The sequence below is a fragment of the Dermochelys coriacea genome, chromosome 4 (assembly GCF_009764565.3).
Source record: "Dermochelys coriacea isolate rDerCor1 chromosome 4, rDerCor1.pri.v4, whole genome shotgun sequence".
Taxonomy (NCBI): domain Eukaryota; kingdom Metazoa; phylum Chordata; order Testudines; family Dermochelyidae; genus Dermochelys; species Dermochelys coriacea.
The window spans coordinates 61,197,550-61,214,977 of record NC_050071.1 but is presented as its reverse complement, the minus strand read 5'-3'; the positions used below and the strand labels follow the sequence as shown (position 1 = coordinate 61,214,977).

The 17,428-nt window shown below is 42.6% G+C and overlaps 1 protein-coding gene across 23 annotated transcripts in view; it reads right to left on the bottom strand.

Moving 5' to 3' along the window:
- Positions 1 to 17,428, bottom strand: part of TRIM2 (tripartite motif containing 2) — a 120,619-nt gene that overhangs the window by 79,570 nt on the left and 23,621 nt on the right. For 3 of the 23 annotated variants that reach the window (XM_043513157.1, XM_043513158.1, XM_043513155.1), the window contains exon 1: positions 14,903 to 14,999. The exons of 11 other annotated variants lie outside the window; for them this stretch is intronic. The gene's annotated coding sequence lies outside the window, so the exon portion shown is untranslated. Of the gene's footprint in view, positions 1 to 130; positions 1,305 to 14,902; positions 15,034 to 17,428 lie in introns of those variants that run through there. 9 more of the 23 variants (XM_043513149.1, XM_043513153.1, XM_043513147.1 and 6 more) reach the window with 6 other exon arrangements.

Sequence of the window (17,428 nt, the reverse complement as noted above, 5' to 3'; positions counted from 1 at the left end):
ATCAGACCCTAGCCTGAGTCTGTATGAAGAACAATTTGGTAAGGCAATGAAATCTAGTTCCAAGCTTCCAGGGGTTATATAACAATGGGGGGGCAGAGGGGAGAACTATTTTAAAAATTCCTAAGTGTACCTTGATATTGTCCTGTCAAGTCTGCAGAGTCATGATCTTTTGTTGAATAAATGGCTTTGCATTTGTTTCACATGCAAGCTCCTGGGCTTTGCTTCAGTTTTTTTCTTTTAACATTAAGTAGCAGAAAACATTCGTTTGCCTTGTCACGTCCTGTCCTGTTTATGCGGCATCACACACTCTCTCTTTGAAAAGCTCACTCTTCCAGCACTTGACACACAGAGTTGATCAAAACATTCGCTGTTGTCTTTTTGCCAAGTCCCAAACAGTTTCTGCACAAATGCAGCAAATGTTCCGCCAGGAAGGATAACAGCACCTAATTTTCAAAAATCATATTGACATGCCCATCAACAAAAGCGGTGTCAAATTGCCAATACTTAACTGTCTATAATGCCCAAAATGAGTAGGAACAACACAAGCTGATTCCTTCTTTCTCACTCACACAGCAGAATCCCTGACAGAAATCACAGCAACCAAGAGGGGATTCTCACCACTTCCAGAAAATACCGGAGTGCAAATTAACACAAGGATAATAACAAACAATTGTGAAAGAATTTACAGTATTTAGAAAGACAATGGGAGAGGGCTGTTACTACCTCTCCCTTTTTTTAAATGGCTGTCAGCTGAGCAGGAAACCACAGGAAGGGCTTTTAGTTTCCCTCTCCCTCCTCACTTCATTTACTCCTGTAGCTCTGCAGTCTGAAGAGATCTGAAAATTAAAACTTCATCCCCTCATATTTCCAAATGGTATGTCTGATTCTCTTTGGGGCCATGCCAATGATGTAATCAAAATAAACAAAGGAAAAACAATCTAGCTTGAGCCTGAATCTTCTTAACCCAGGATTTTCTGTCAAAGCTGTTCTTATGTCAGTTGCTTTCACTTCCAGAGCATTAAGTCATCTGTTTTTCATAAGCTGAAAATTGCTGCTAAAGCTGGATGGAATATACTGCCTGCCTTGCTTGCATTCTCCAAGCACTGGCCCCTCAACTAATTCAAAGTACAAAGTCTGAAAAGCAACAGCTAACTTCATGCCCTTCTCCAAAATGGTCTCATGAGCATAGAGGACTATATGTTCCTATAGGCATCCTCCAAAAGCAGACCAATACCATCATGAATGAATTTATAAGGCATTGGTCCATTTTCACTTCTGCAGCAGTAAACAAATCTCCCAGCCCCATCAACACACACAAGCAGCACTTCCAGAAAAAAAAAATTCTAGACTGCTAACTGAGACTGATTGGCAATTCAGAAAAATAGCTCATTATTTACAAATGGGGAAGTGACTAGCGATCTACTTACATCCTTTAAATGTTTGGGGGTCAACCTGGAGGTCTTTCTTGGTCAGGCAAACTCTCCCTGAAGTCTATGGAGGAATCCCAGGATTTAGCCCAGCAGCTAGCAATTATTAGGCTGGGTATCTCTCGCTTACCGAAAGGCAACAAACAAGTAAAATTTTGAAAAGCACCTAAATCCTGTTCAAAGTCAATAGAAGCCTGAGTCACTTATGCATTTTTCAAAAATTTACCCCATATCTTCAATCCCTCAAGGTTCAGTCACTATAAATGTCCAAAAGTTTGAGTACTTATCTACATTTTTCTGATACTTCAGGGCTTACATACAATCCACAAAAGATTTTTTAATGGATTTCTGCTACTCTGTGATGGATAAAGAAGGCTTGAAAGTGGAATAGTTGCTTTTAATTTAGGTGGGGTTTTCCCCTTGCTAGTTTTTTAACTTAGAAATATTAGGAGTGTAAGGTCTGGTCTAGTTTTTCTGGAAGACCTGCAAAAGTTATCAGAGAATGTGTATTAGGAGTTTTCAGACCCTAATTAAAGGGCAAGTGTTAAACCTTTAAGAGAAGCATCCTTCTTCCAAATCATCAATTAGACATTGCAAGTAAAAAAACAAACAAACAACACTTTACACAGTCTGCCTAAATACTCCTTCCCCTTCCATTTGCTCAACTTTCCATCTTTTGTGACGTTATAATTACACTAGTCATCATGAACTTTTCTAATATAGATGAGACATTGCCTGATTTTTGTTGTTGTTGTGTTTTGGTTTGTTTTTAGATTTGATGGATTTCTAGTGTTTGTTTTAAAAAAAAATCATCATCAGAGAAAACAAGCAATCAAAAAGATCACAAGCCCATTTCCCTTCTCCCCCCCTTTTCCCTTAAAAATAAAAAAATCCATCTTTAAATGCATTTCATTAAAAAAAAAACACCAGCCCCCACAAAACAAAGTCTCCTTTAAATGCATTGCAATTAAAAAACAACAACAAAAACCTTACCATATCCCAATATGCTGACAACAAGAAATCACCAACCATGTGTACAAAATGTAGAAGAGGCTCTGACTGGATTTTAGCTTTTCCTCTTTTAGCTCAGTTCTCCCCACAATTTAAGCTATAAATGAGAACACACTTTTATGGCCCCTGCCATAAACTGAGCTTAAAGGGCTTTTCTGGAAGGGGTACAGTTGAAAAGTGGTTAGTCTTTTACATAAATAAAAGTAAATGGAGATGGTTGACAGCTCTGAATCATCCCATCGCTGACTAGAGAATGAATGGAACAAAGTGACTAATTTTAAGTTCTCAGCACGGATATTTTTGGTGCAGTCAAAAGCCCTGATCCTGCTGTAGTGATCTGTAGACCAGAAAGGGTTTCATTTTATATGTACAAGATGAAGTACTCCTTTCAGCATGGCTTGCTGGGCAAGGCAGGCCATCTTCCTGGTTGTCATGGTACAGGGCAAGTTCAGTGATTGTTACTTTCAGTGATTTCCTTTTTTATGGTCTCACAAACTTTCATTGACATTTACAGTGTTATTGTAGCTGCATTGAGCCTAGAATACAAGAGACACAAGAAAAGGAGTACTTGTGGCACCTTAGAGACTAACAAATTTATTAGAGCATAAGCTTTCGTGAGCTACAGCTCACTTCATCGGATGCATTTGGTGGAAAAAACAGAGGAGAGATTTATATACACACACACAGAGAACATGAAACAATGGGTTTATCATACACACTGTAAGGAGAGTGATCACTTAAGATAAGCCATCACCAACAGCAGGGGGGGGGAAGGAGGAAAACCTTTCATGGTGACAAGCAGGTAGGCTAATTCCAGCAGTTAACAAGAATATCAGAGGGACAGTGGGGGGTGGGGTGGGAGGGAGAAATACCATGGGGAAATAGTTTTACTTTGTGTAATGACTCATCCATTCCCAGTCTCTATTCAAGCCTAAATTAATTGTATCCAGTTTGCAAATTAATTCCAATTCAGCAGTCTCTCGTTGGAGTCTGTTTTTGAAGCTTTTTTGTTGAAGGATAGCCACTCTTAGGTCTGTGATCGAGTGACCAGAGAGATTGAAGTGTTCTCCAACTGGTTTTTGAATGTTATAATTCTTGACGTCTGATTTGTGTCCATTCATTCTTTTACGTAGAGACTGTCCAGTTTGGCCAATGTACATGGCAGAGGGGCATTGCTGGCACATGATGGCATATATCACATTGGTAGATGCGCAGGTGAACGAGCCTCTGATAGTGTGGCTGATGTGATTAGGCCCTATGATGGTATCCCCTGAATAGATATGTGGACAGAGTTGGCAACGGGCTTTGTTGCAAGGATAGGTTCCTGGGTTAGTGGTTCTGTTGTGTGGTGTGTGGTTGCTGGTGAGTATTTGCTTCAGATTGGGGGGCTGTCTGTAAGCAAGGACTGGTCTGTCTCCCAAAATCTGAGAGAGCGATGGCTCGTCCTTCAGAATAGGTTGTAGATCCTTGATGATGCGTTGGAGGGGTTTTAGTTGGGGGCTGAAGGTGATGGCTAGTGGCGTTCTGTTGTTTTCTTTGTTGGGCCTGTCCTGTAGTAGGTGACTTCTGGGTACTCTTCTGGCTCTGTCAATCTGTTTCTTCACTTCAGCAGGTGGGTATTGTAGTTGTAGGAATGCATGATAGAGATCTTGTAGGTGTTTGTCTCTGTCTGAGGGGTTGGAGCAAATGCGGTTATATCGTAGCGCTTGGCTGTAGACAATGGATCGAGTGGTATGATCTGGATGAAAGCTAGAGGCATGTAGGTAGGAATAGCAGTCAGTAGGTTTCCGATATAGGGTGGTGTTTATGTGACCATCGCTTCTTAGCACCGTAGTGTCCAGGAAGTGGATCTCTTGTGTGGACTGGTCCAGGCTGAGGTTGATGGTGGGATGGAAATTGTTGAAATCATGGTGGAATTCCTCAAGAGCTTCTTTTCCATGGGTCCAGATGATGAAAATGTCATCAATGTAGCGCAAGTAGAGTAGGGGCATTAGGGGACGAGAGCTGAGGAAGCGTTGTTCTAAGTCAGCCATAAAAATGTTGGCATACTGTGGGGCCATGCGGGTACCCATCGCAGTGCCGCTGATTTGAAGGTATACATTGTCACCAAATGTGAAATAGTTATGGGTCAGGACAAAGTCACAAAGTTCTGCCACCAGGTTAGCCGTGACAGTATCGGGGATACTGTTCCTGACGGCTTGTAGTCCATCTTTGTGTGGAATGTTGGTGTAGAGGGCTTCTACATCCATAGTGGCTAGGATGGTGTTTTTAGGAAGATCCCCAATGGACTGTAGTTTCCTCAGGAAATCGGTGGTGTCTTGAAGATAGCTGGGAGTGCTGGTAACGAAGGGCCTGAGGAGGGAGTCTACATAGCCAGACAATCCTGCTGTCAGGGTGCCAATGCCTGAGATGATGGGGCGTCCAGGATTTCCAGGTTTATGGATCTTGGGTAGCAGATAGAATACCCCAGGTCGGGGCTCCAGGGGTGTGTCTGTGCGGATTTGTTCTTGTGCTTTTTCAGGGAGTTTCTTGAGCAAATGCTGTAGTTTCTTTTGGTAACTCTCAGTGGGATCAGAGGGTAATGGCTTGTAGAAAGTGGTGTTGGAGAGCTGCCTAGTAGCCTCTTGTTCATACTCCGACCTATTCATGATGACGACAGCACCTCCTTTGTCAGCCTTTTTGATTATGATGTCAGAGTTGTTTCTGAGGCTGTGGATGGCACTGTGTTCTGCATGGCTGAGGTTATGGGGTAAGCGATGCTGCTTTCCACAATTTCAGCTCGTGCACAAGGTGGGAGAGGTAATATTATCCAATAAGAGATATAAAAGATATTACTTTACCCACCTTGTTTCCTCAAACTTTCATTGAGATATTAAAGTGAATCAACCCTTTCAGTCTGAAGCTGTAGTGTCAGCTGAGATTTTTTTTTTTCCCCTCTTGGAAAGAAGATTGGGAAAATAAAGCTAGTTTAGGCTTTTTTCAAGATTAAGAAATACCTATTATGTGTGTTTTCTTAAAGGAAGACTCCAGTGTGTTTACATTAAAGGCTGTCTAGATAGAGAACTATGATGAAAGATTGCCGCATTAATATTCAAAACCAGAAAATATTGGTTTAGAAAAACTTTTTGAATCCCAAGTGCCTGCGAATAGCTCTTACTTTACTGATTGGAGGCTACCATTCTTATGGGGAAAAATAGTGCCTCTCTCATTTCCTTCCCTTCTCCCCAGAACTCTATTATCACATGCATTGACTACCCAGCATGCAACATTGCATAGGCCCTGCATGGTTAGGTCAACATAAGCTGCCTTGCTGTAGAAGCATCTTCACTTAAATTTGGCTCCCACCAACATAAGTGCCTCTATATTCCAATTTAGTAACACCACTACCCCGAGTGGTATAGAGACATGGTCAACATTATCAGGTTGATGCAGTGTCAATGTAGACACTGCATTGCTCACATGGACTGTTACTGGCTTCTAGGAGCCATCTCACAGTGCCCAACACTGACAATACAATTGATACAAACATTCTTGAGGAGGACGTGTACCACCGACACAAGGAGTCTAGGGTGCACACAAGTGTGGCAGTATGCAGACTTAAATTACCTTGACATAATTTTGTATCTTATGTCTACTAAGGCTATGTAGACATGGCCATAGTTTCTCTCTACCCCACCCAGGCCTAAGTCAACCATTGGTGAACCTCTCGCCTCCAGACTGATCTTGGATCATATCTACTCCCCACCTGTACCTCTCCTCTGTACACTGCTATGTAAGGTTCCCAACTGTCTAATCACACAAACCCAAATACACTTGCCTCGCTCCCGTCCTGCCCCTTCCCTGAGACCCCACCCCTTCTCTGCCCCTTTTCCAAGGCCCCACCCCACTCACTCTATCTCCCCTCCCTCCATCGCTCGCTCTTCCCCACTCTCACTGGGCTGAGGCAGGGGTATGGAAGGAGTTGTGGGCTCTGGAGCCCCCTGCATCCTCTGGGGCCTCAGGGACATGCCAGCCACTTCTGGAAGTGACACAGGGCCAGGGCAAGCAGGGAGCCTGCCTTAGCCTTGTTGTGCCGCTGGACTTTCAGCGCCTAAAATCTCCCAGTTTGGCTTCAGTAGCCTCCAGGAGACAGGGTGTGATTCCGGGAGACTCCCAGTGAAACCAGGAGGGTTGGCAACCCTATGCTATGCTATAGGCTTGCTGCCTGGTTTCTCACTCCCTCTCTCCTCCACCAAAGTGTTTAGGCCTTCCTTGAAAGCTCCCATCCCACCGTACTTTCTTCTGCTATCAAGTATCCATTTCCTTACTAGAGCAGCCCTGGCTCTTTCCTCTCCAACATGCTTTTCTTTCTGTTTTCTGGAGGAATTAGATGGGAAATGTTTACTAATGCACTGGTAGGAGAGAATTAGTTGTGGAAAGTTACATACTGGGGAACTTGAAGCATAAATAAAAGACCAGATGAGTAAGATGAATCTGAGGGAAACCATTTTCTTCCTGCCAAAATAATGGCATTTTACATACATTACATTTTATCCTTTAAATTGGCCTTCTCATAGTTAGCAAAGAAAAACAGTTCTTTGCATGGCACAATGGTGGCTCACTAGACTAGGCCGAATAATTTAAGACTTTATTTGCTAACTTTACTTTATTAAAGTAAAACCTGTGAATTCACCTCAGTGTCCCTGATGCTTTTTATTTTTCCACAGACTTTCAATTTTTTATTTGAAAGAGTATTTACAGAAAGTTAAACAAATATTCACATTCAATTCAGAGGCTGAAATTTGTTCACAAACTATTTGTTGAATAATGCTCAGTAATTGACAATCAGGGGTTCTTCCATCACTGTAGTAAGGACTTCCATTTACCTAGTGATGTCTATACAATGGCTTAGGTCAGCTTAATTACATGGCACAGGATGTGCAATGTTTCACAGCCCTGAGCCAGGTAGTTAAGCCAATCTAACTTTGTAGTGTAGATCAGCCCTAGGGTTGAGTTTCCAAAACAAAAGTGAAAAAATTGGAACAGTACATTGCAGAAGATATTATATTATCTTGGAGTTACACATTGCAGTCCTGTCTCAGTCTGTAAGCAGCCAGTAGTCCTGCTGATTTTAACAGGATTTTTTTTTCTGAATAAGGCCTGCAGAATTTCAGCCCATGAGATTACTGAGACATTCTTTAACATTTAATTAACACTAGAGAACCTGGGCAATCAGGTTTGATCTGTGTGTTTTCAGGTTCTGGGAGCCTCAGCACAGAAGGAAAAGAGTACTTGTGGCACCTTAGAGACTGACAAATCGGATGAAATGAGCTGTAGCTCACGAAAGCTTATGCTCAAATAAATTTGTTAGTCTCTAAGGTGCCACAAGTACTTCTTTTCTTTTTGTGAATACAGACTAACACAGCTGCTACTCTCAAACCTGTCATTCAGCACAGAAGGGAGCCCCATAGCTATTTGATTTCATGGAGCAAATTGTAGCATGAGTCTTACAACTTAATGGGCATTATACAGCCTGTGTTTCTCAAATACCCACACAGGGAAATAACGGTGACAAGGGGGAAAACCTGAAAACAGGTTTGATAATTCTTTCAGACATTAGGAACCAGGATAGAATTCAGAGAGCTGGCTGCTCAATTAAGGACATTTTTTTCTAGAAGATTAAATTGCTGCTTTCCCCTGACCTCTGACCCAGCTCCCAGGCAAAGAGGAAGGAGATGGTAATATTTTAAAGCTCCTTTCTGGATGAAGGGGCAGAGGCATCCATAAAATTTCCTGCCTAGTTTAAAATCACCCATGCTAGGACTGGACTTTACTTTCTGGGACTAGTATTGGGAGAGTTGCTTCCTACACAAATTCAGAGAAGAGAACCTGAGTGGGCTGTCTGTAAGTTACAGTAAAGAAAAGCACTTTAACTTTACATCATTTCTGTTGGCTTAAACACAAAAGAAGTTGGCTCCTTGTATTGTGTTTAACACTGTATGAACTATCAATAACTTGCATTAATGGAGATCAGTCCTGCAACACGCTGATTTCAAAAGGAACTGAGAGCACTAGAGGACTGATTCTGGTTCCACCCTAGCCCCTGTAAACTGCTGTGGTGTCATAGAGGAACATGGGGAAAATTCCTCCAGCTCAGCAGCAGTGTATAGCCAACAGAAGTGGCCTTCTGCTGCTGTTCCCCCTTGGAATCCCTGGCCTAGGGGGCATGCCAGAGTACAGTCAGATAGGAAGGACATATTAAAAATAGGAGGGAAAGAAGCCATAGCAGTCAGTGTTGTGGAGGTTCTGGCAGCCTTGGGGAGGCTGCTGTAAGTGTGAGCAGCCCCATACTGTTCTAACTTATGCCAGAGGCCATGTGAGCCAAGAATTCAGGCAGTGCAAAGATGACAATGCTGCTTTTGCTCTCCTTCCCCCTACAGCCTGCTGCATCTCTCTCTTAGCTGTGTCTACACAAACCTCAGCCTAAATGCATCCGATGAAGTGAGCTGTAGCTCACGAAAGCTTATGCGCAAATAAATTTGTTAGTCTCTAAGGTGCCACAAGTACTCCTTTTCTTTTTGCGGATACAGACTAACATGGCTGCTACTCTGAAACGTGTTAGCTGTGTGAGTAACCAGTTTTGCAGTTTCATGGCTGAATTGAAAAAGAAAAGAAAAAAATTGTTTCCGGTCAACCCAAAACAAAAGATTTTCCAATTTTTCGGTGAGATAAAGTGTTTAAAAAAAAAAAAGTGTTGGGTTGGACAAAACGTCATTTCATTTGATGTTTTTTACCTTTTTAAAAATAAAATTGAAACAAAATTCAAAATGATGTAATTGAGCAATTTAAATTTTTCTGATTTTTCCCCACCACTAAACAATTCAGCAAATTTGACACCAATTTGCAAAATGTTTTTGTTGACCAGAATCTGCTTTTTTTCAGCCCCCCCGCCAAAAAAAGTTTTGTTCAGAAACTTTTGCCCAGCAAGCAATTTCAGATCGGGCCCAGAGTGAATACCAGTTTGAGACTCTCTCTTCTCTGTTTTTGTGGCCAGCATAATTGGCTCTAAATTAAAGGAGGGTGACTTGTTCTTGCTGTATCAATGCTAGCTGAGTACTACATACAGTGCTTTAAAAAAAAAAAAAAAGAAAAGAAAAAATCATATCCTTAGGATGCCTTTGGGTTTTTTATAATGGCAAAAATACATGCCGTCAGATCATCAGCAGCATCCATTCCCAGTACAGTTTAATAATTCCTACGTTCCTATGTCTGCTGCGTTGTTTCCATTTAGGAACCAGGAAAATAGATCCAGAAAAGAAAAATAATTTTAGGCAACCCTAAAGACTGAAAAAAAGCAGATTCAGGTCAACAAACATTTTAGACAAAGGCTTTCAAAACTTTACTGAAACTTGAGTGAAAGCTCATGTTAGTTCCAAGTCAATTTGTCTTTCGTTGGTTCTAATGTACAGCACAATGAACTAGGGCTGGGTGGACAATGGCTGTCTTTCCAGTCACTGCACTACCAATATTTAACTCCTTACTTGCTAATGTGCCTTTTGATAGTGTGGTTGGATTATAAAAGGGCCTAAGCATATTCTATTCCTAACATCCTGTGCAATATAGCTGCACATTTCCTTTGCTCAGCAATGGCTAGTTGTGTATTGGGACTGAATCTGCATCCCTTCCACACCTATAAATCCCAGTGTGAAAGCAGGATTCAGCTCATTGACAAAAATACTAGTGAGAGAAACATTATGGCCTGCAGAAATGAACAGATGGGTGAGAATCAGGAACTCTGTCACTGACTTGCTATGTGGTCACTTCACCAGTCTCTCTTAAGTTTCCCATTACAAAATGGGGATATCAATTCTTACAGAGAGATATGAAGCTTAATTAGTTAATACTTGTACAGTGCAGATGTAAAATACAATGTCAACACAAACTATTATTTTAGGACTAGCCTCCTCCTTCCACCCCGGGAAAACAACTGGAAGAAATTCCCATGAGTGCAAGCCTTGTCTCCTTTATCCCAGACCCTTCATTAAAAAAAAGTCTTCATGTCATGTTTCTCTAGTTACTTTGCTGCTTTGCACAAAAAAAAGCAGAGAGGTGAGTGCTGATGTGTCCCGGATGAAATTTGTGGAAATCCTAGACCAGAGGTGACCAAACTACAGCCCGCAGGCCACAGCCAGCCCATGGAACTCTCCTGCCCAGCCCCTGAGCTCCTGGCCTGGGAGGCTCGCCCCTGGCCCCTCCCCTGCTGTTCCCCCTCCCCTCACTGCACCGCTGGCACAACGCTCTGGGCGGCCGGGCAGTGCAGTTGCACAGCCGTGGAATGACCTGGTGCTCTGGGCAGCGCGGCTATAGCGCCGCCAGCCACCGGTGCTCCTTGGCCCCTTACCACGCTGCCTGGAGGGGTTGGCTAGAGGGCAGGAGAGTTGTGGGGGATAGTCAGGGGGCTGGGGCAGCAGAGGACAGTCAGGGGCAGAGTTTCCAGAGGCGATCAGGGGACAGGGAGAAGGGGTGGTTGGATGGAGCAGCAGGGGACAGTCAAGGGTGGGGGTGGTGGTCAGGAGACAGGGAGAAGGGGATGGTGGATAGGGTAGGAGTCCCGGGGGGGCTGTCAGAGGGTGAGAAGCAGGGGGGGTCAGATAGGAGGCGGGGGATGGGCCATGCCTGGCTGTTTGGGGAGACAGCTTCCTCTAACCGGCCCTCAATACAATTTTGAAAACCCAATGTGGCCCCCAGGCCAAAAAGTTTGCCTGCCCCTGTCCTAGACTGTCACTTTTTTGGAGCACAATTTCTTTTGGGCACTCAAAGTTTTCTGGGTTGCTCATTAAGTCAATTTTCCAGTTATCCTTTGTCATTTTAATTAGACCCTTTGATACCTGGGCAGGTCAGGCATTTCACTCCCAACCCAGCTCGGATTTTAAATTTAACTGAAAAAGGATAAAAGTGTCTTGTTTAAAAATATGAACCATCAACACTTGCACTACATGTAGTAAGGGGCTGCTACTGCAAGGTGATGAGACCCTCAAATCCGTGCTTTCACTGCACATTGAGAGAGCTCAGCATGCCACCAGTTCCAGATCCAATGAATCAATCAAATTAAAAATTGCCTCCTATTCGTCACAAGGATATCATTTTTCAAGAGAACTGCAAATGGCTTCTAAGCTTGGGAGCTGGTCCGACATTCATCAAGAGCTGGCCACGGGGAATGGTATTAGATCAGACTCAGCTTTACAGACTATGTATTCAGGTGTTGGTAAGGATATTTAGAAGGCAGCAGTTAAAAAGTCAGGGTTACCATTAACCCCAAATTAATACTCTCCGTTAATTGTTGAGTTATTGCACAATACAGAAAAAGCTGCTACCTTGCAAATGTACTTAACGGCAAATACAGAAGCAGAAGAAGAAAGGTCTGTGGCAAAGACACAGCCCTTGGAGGCAGGAGAGTTTGATTCTACTCTCAGCTCTTCTGCAGACTTCTACTATGTACGTAAAACTTCTCTGCACTTCATTTTCCCCTTTTGTAGGATGGATTGATAACAGTTATAGGCTTTATAGGGTATTTTAAGGCTCAGTTCATGAATATTTGTTAACGCTTTGTTTTCACAGGATGTCTGTCATCTAAAGCTGACGTGGTACATCGTGGTCAGCTCTTTTTATGGTGGATGTTGGTGCAATGCTCCGATTTATCAGTGTCTTTGAATATATCTGGAAAATTATCTCCCTGTGAGGGAGAGAGAAAAATTAATTTTAATCTGCTGCCTCTTTAGACTGAAGTAAATTAAACAAGTACAATTAGCTCCTATTCAGCAAGCCATGTTGTGCTGCACTCCAGATACACATAACATTCCTTTCAATAGTCAGACACAATACAAGGAGCTTATTGCTTATTCCTGATATAGACATGGGGTCTAGTCCAGGTGCTTTGACTTATACACACCAAAAAAAATCCACTTTCATATTTGTATCAAGCCTGCTATTCAAGCTGCAATATCTCAGCGCTGCTTAGATGGAATCACAACAAAACCTATGATGTACAATAGCTGGCCTGGCATAGAAACACCTTATTTCTGTAGTTAGCATTGGTTCGCCTACTGTAATGGCTCATTCCATATACCTGAGTTAATATTTGCTTTAGAATTCCAACAATAAATCCTAGTTTCTTGAACATCAGATCACATCCAGCTAAAACATACTAAATGAGATGGTAGCCCACAATTTGACAATTTTTATTTTAAACAAGGGTTTATATTTAATTAAATGAATAGTAATTTAGCCACTATTTTACATAGATATTGAAGCTTAGATGACTTTGCACAACCAAAGCTCCTTGCATTGAGTGATCTTAAATGCCACATGGAAGAGTACGAAGAACCTGAGCTAAAGGCGTCAGGCCTGATTCTCAGGTATGGTCAAGCTGTCATGGTACAGAATCCTAGTAGTACGGCAAAGATGGCTATATGCTGATGCTACAATCCCTAGGGAATCTCCCACATTAGGTGACTTTTCAACTGGCTTGTTAGGAAAGCTTTACTGCAGGCCATCTCAGGCCTGAGAACTGGGCCCCCGGCCTTCCTTGAGAACATCCTTATACTGGTTGGTTTGTGACTCAAACTTCATGATAATTTAAATCAAACAAAGTAAAAGTACTTCTGACCTCTGGCTTAAAAAAAGGTTAGTTTTAAATATGGTGAACATATTAATTTACAATAAGAGTCTTTGTCCATATACCTTATACCCAAAACCCAAATTGATCTTTGTTCTGCAGATCTCTGCACTTCCAGTTTCAAGGTGGTGACTGAAAGAGGAAGAGCTAAGAGGCAGCAGGAAAGGCTATCCTGGAAGTATTATTATTTATTAAGTGCTGTCAGTGTGCCATATAGGATATTTCCAGCCAGACCAGAAAAAGGAAGCACTAAAATATTGCAGGAATCTGCTCTCCTGAGGTTTCCAGCCCACTGCAGATCTGAATGGTTTGTATCATTTAGATAAGTAGCCAAATATGTGGGTGTTTCTCCTAACCAAACCCAACCTCATCATCACTTCGATTTCTGTTTTCTGATGGGATTTTGCAAAAAAAATGAGACACTGTAGTCTAGTGAACTGAGTACCAGACGGAGAGCCAGTCAAAGTTATAATACTTGCTTTTGCAATGAATTGCTGTGTGGCCTTGGAAAGTCACTTACCCAAAGGGGTTATCTCTACACAGAGGTGCTGGAACTAAGGATGCAGGGGGTGCTGCTGCACTCCCTGGCTTGAAGTGGTTCCCATATATAAAGGGTTTACAGTTTGGTTCAGTTGCTCTCAGCACCCCCCACTATACACATCATTCCAGCACCCCTGTGTCTACAGAGCATTTTGGAGTGAGTGGGAGTAAACTTCTCAGCCTGGTTCAACAGACTTAGGCTAGTGCACTTTACCTAGTGCTCCAAAAAACAAACTGTAGAGGGAACGCTTTGAGTTATGGCTCAGGCTGTAGCTTGGTTCAGAACTCCTCCAGCCCAAGCCACAACTTCAAAGCTTTATCTATTTGGCTATTTTTAGAGCTCTAGCACAAGCCCTGCTAGCCCAAGTCTGTCCACCCAGCCTGGGAGACTTGCTTCTGCTTGCCCCAAAATGTTGTGTAGACGTATACCCATTGTGTCTCAGTTTTCCACATTTACAGATGGGTTCAAGCCACAAACTTAAATCCAGATGCAGGCTTGTCCAAAGTTCAGAGGGGGTTGGTCTGTACTCATCTCTAAAGATGATAATATTTACCTCACAAGGGGTTTGTTAGGAGTAACTAGTTGTTCTTTACACCTTAAAGGGTTCTGAAAAGATTTAGCTAAATGCCAAGGATTATTTTTTTTCCATATTGAAAACCAGAAAGGGTACATTTGGGGACCCATCCCCACTCTGAGGTCTCCTGCTTAATGGGACTGCACGCATTTCTAACAGCGGGCAGCAAAGAATACTAAAATTGCTGAGCCGGGATCCTTTTTTTAGTTAGGAGTAATATATCTTAAATATGATAACACCTTTCAGCACTTTTATAGAGCATTAATTTTAGGGTCTCTCATATCTAACTCTTTCACCCTTTTCTGAAGTCCTGTATTTATGGCTACAAAAACTGCCACAATATTGTAAACTTGTCTGATAGAGAACTAGATGCTGATAACTTAAGCCCCGTATAGTTTAAACACTGACCAAAAAAAAAAAAAAAGCAAGTTTAAATAGCTTGTGTCCTGTAAATTTCATCCTGCTATCTCCCTGTTTTATCCAGGAAGATCTCATTCTCATTTGAAATTAAATAGACTGATCTTTGTAGCTGTGACATTGAATACAAAGCAGCTGTTCTTTCACTTCATACAGAAGGATATAATTTATTTTAACAACTGCATATCTGAATTGCAATTTCTTACCATTTCTGCTGAATGAGGATTATCCATAGCCCTTGATAAAAACTATAATGGCATAGTTAGAAACCTACTTACTAGTGTTCCATAATGTCCATTCAGGAGCATCAGAGGCCGAAATACAGTCTCTGATCAGGAGATTCAGTTCCCTGCAGCATTCAGACAATTGGTCCCATTATGGTCATCAGGCGGCTGAGTTAAAGGGTGGCCTTGCAAAAACATAAACAGCTTGTCAGCACAAGCCAAAAAGGCGGGACTGCAGTATCAGGGGACAATGTGAGCCAATGATTAGCCTCTTTAGGTTCTGTTTGTTCAAGATATTGTGTTTCATTCTTAAGAAGGGGAAAGTAGGGGAGTAAGAGGAGCTGACTAGGAAGAAACAGTGAGTGTTGAGCTGTTTACAACTAACCAGAAAAAGGCTTAGAGCAGACGGGGTGAAAAAAATCAATAAGTCATTTCCGGAAAAAGTCATTTGCTTCACTTACATATAATCATTTTTAAAAATCTCACAGGCATCTGCATTGCATTTAGCCTGGTCCTGCTTTTAGATCAATAAAAAGCACTAGAAGCACAGCTGTGGCCCATGTTCACTCTAGAATTTTTTTTTCCTCTTGTCCACACTCTTACAGATGTTTCCAGAGAAAAGAATCGACAAAATCCACTGTGATCTTCCTTTCCCCCTTCCCAGCACACTCTCCTTCTATCACCTTCTTTCCCCTGACTCTGAAGTTTCTCACTTGCTGCCACACCCCACGGTGCCCTCTTGGCCCTATCCATTCCCCTAACCTCCGTCAGCGTCACTCTAATTTCTTTCTTCCTTGTCCTCAATACCAAGCCCTTTTGGTCCTTTTCTCATGCTACCACTTTGGTCTCATCAAGTCTCTAATGACCTCTTCCTGGGTAAATCTCAAGTTCTATACTCCAGCCTCACCCAAAAGCAGCAAAACGTCCCTTCTTAAAAGTCAAGTGACCTGTTGGCTTTCATCTGGTTCTCCTCTGACCTTTCTAATTAATTAAGCCTTCAATGTGCCCTCCAGAGGGTCTGCCACTCTCCATGGTTGTGCCACAAGCTATGGTCTTGGTTACACTCCTATTCTCCGTCTAAGTAGTATGCAACTTCTCATACAACTTCTAACACTTTTATGTCAATGACTCAGTTATGCCCTTTCACTTCTCACCTTTCTCCTTCCATCAAGTCACATTTTAGACTGTTATTTGGATATCTCCTTCCAGATGTCTTGTCAATTGTAATTTAACCTAGCTCCATCTGATCTCCTGATCTTCCCTTCAAATTCCTCATTCAGGGCCAGATTAGGTAATCCACTGCCCTATTCACACCATGATACTGGTGTGGCTCCACCTTCATGACCCTCTTCCAGCGCCATGGCCTGCCATTCCCTTACCAAGAGGGACTTCTATCCCTCAGTCTGGCAGCAGGCCCTTCTGAATCTCAGGAACAATAAGGATATCATTAGGAGTCCCCTTTCCCACCTGGACAGTCAGGGGTGGCAGCAGGGCCCCCCAGCATTTACTCCAGCAGCCAGGGTGTATTTGCTTGGGTAGAGGAGTGGAGCCCCCTAGAAAGGTAAGTGTTAGCATTAACACCTCATTGAGAAAGATGGGGTAGTTCACACCTCTCAGAGCTATTGTTTCAGGCAGTCTGCAGACTCAGGCACACATCACTGCATCAGATAAGCTTGCGTCACATTTTTGTTTTCCTTTACAATCAGGAGGGATAGAATCTTTTTTTTTTAAAATGATCACATGACTCCAGCATCTGGGTCCAAAAACATGGGCCTCTAGTGCCTATACCCTAATCCAGCTCTACCTCTCCACTACATCTGTGCTCTGTTATTTTTGAAATCATCATCTCACCAGACCCACACATCCAGGCTGTGATAAAATCTTGCTGCTTCTTCCTCATAACAGTTCTACAACCAACCACTTCTCTTCTGTCCAGTTAGCTAACATCATCATCATCTACACCCTCATCATCTCTAGTTTTGGTTATTGCAGCTTCCCTTGCTCTGGCCTCCCTAATGCGCATATTGTTCCTATCTCATCCTTAGAAAAGCAGCTGCTAAGATCATCTCATCACTGTGACCACATCACCCTCCTTGTTGGAATCCCTCCATCCATAACAAGCTCAAGATTTTTGTTAAAAGAAAAGGAGTACTTGTGGCACCTTAGAGACTAACAAATTTATTTGAGCATAAGCTCAAAGCTCACTTCATCAGATACATTCAGTGAAAAATACAGTGGGGAGATTTTTTGTTGTAACCTTCAAAACCCTTCACAACTCTGCCGTTCCCCATTTATCCCCTCTAACTACTTCTTGCATTGCCCCCGTCCTCTCCACTCCACCAAAAATGTTGGTCTTGAATGTTGCGCACTTGTCTACTCCTCCCACAAACTTTCAATTCACCCTGCCTCTTATGAATGAGATGTCCTCCCGGAACAGATCTAGAAGACACTCACTCCCCTTCAAATCCATTTGCATGAGCCACTTCTGCCACAATGCTTACAAGAAATGGGTCATAGCTAAGCTGGGAGGGGGGAGAGGGGGCAGCAGAGGAAGGTGCATGAGGGACAGTTGTGGAAATT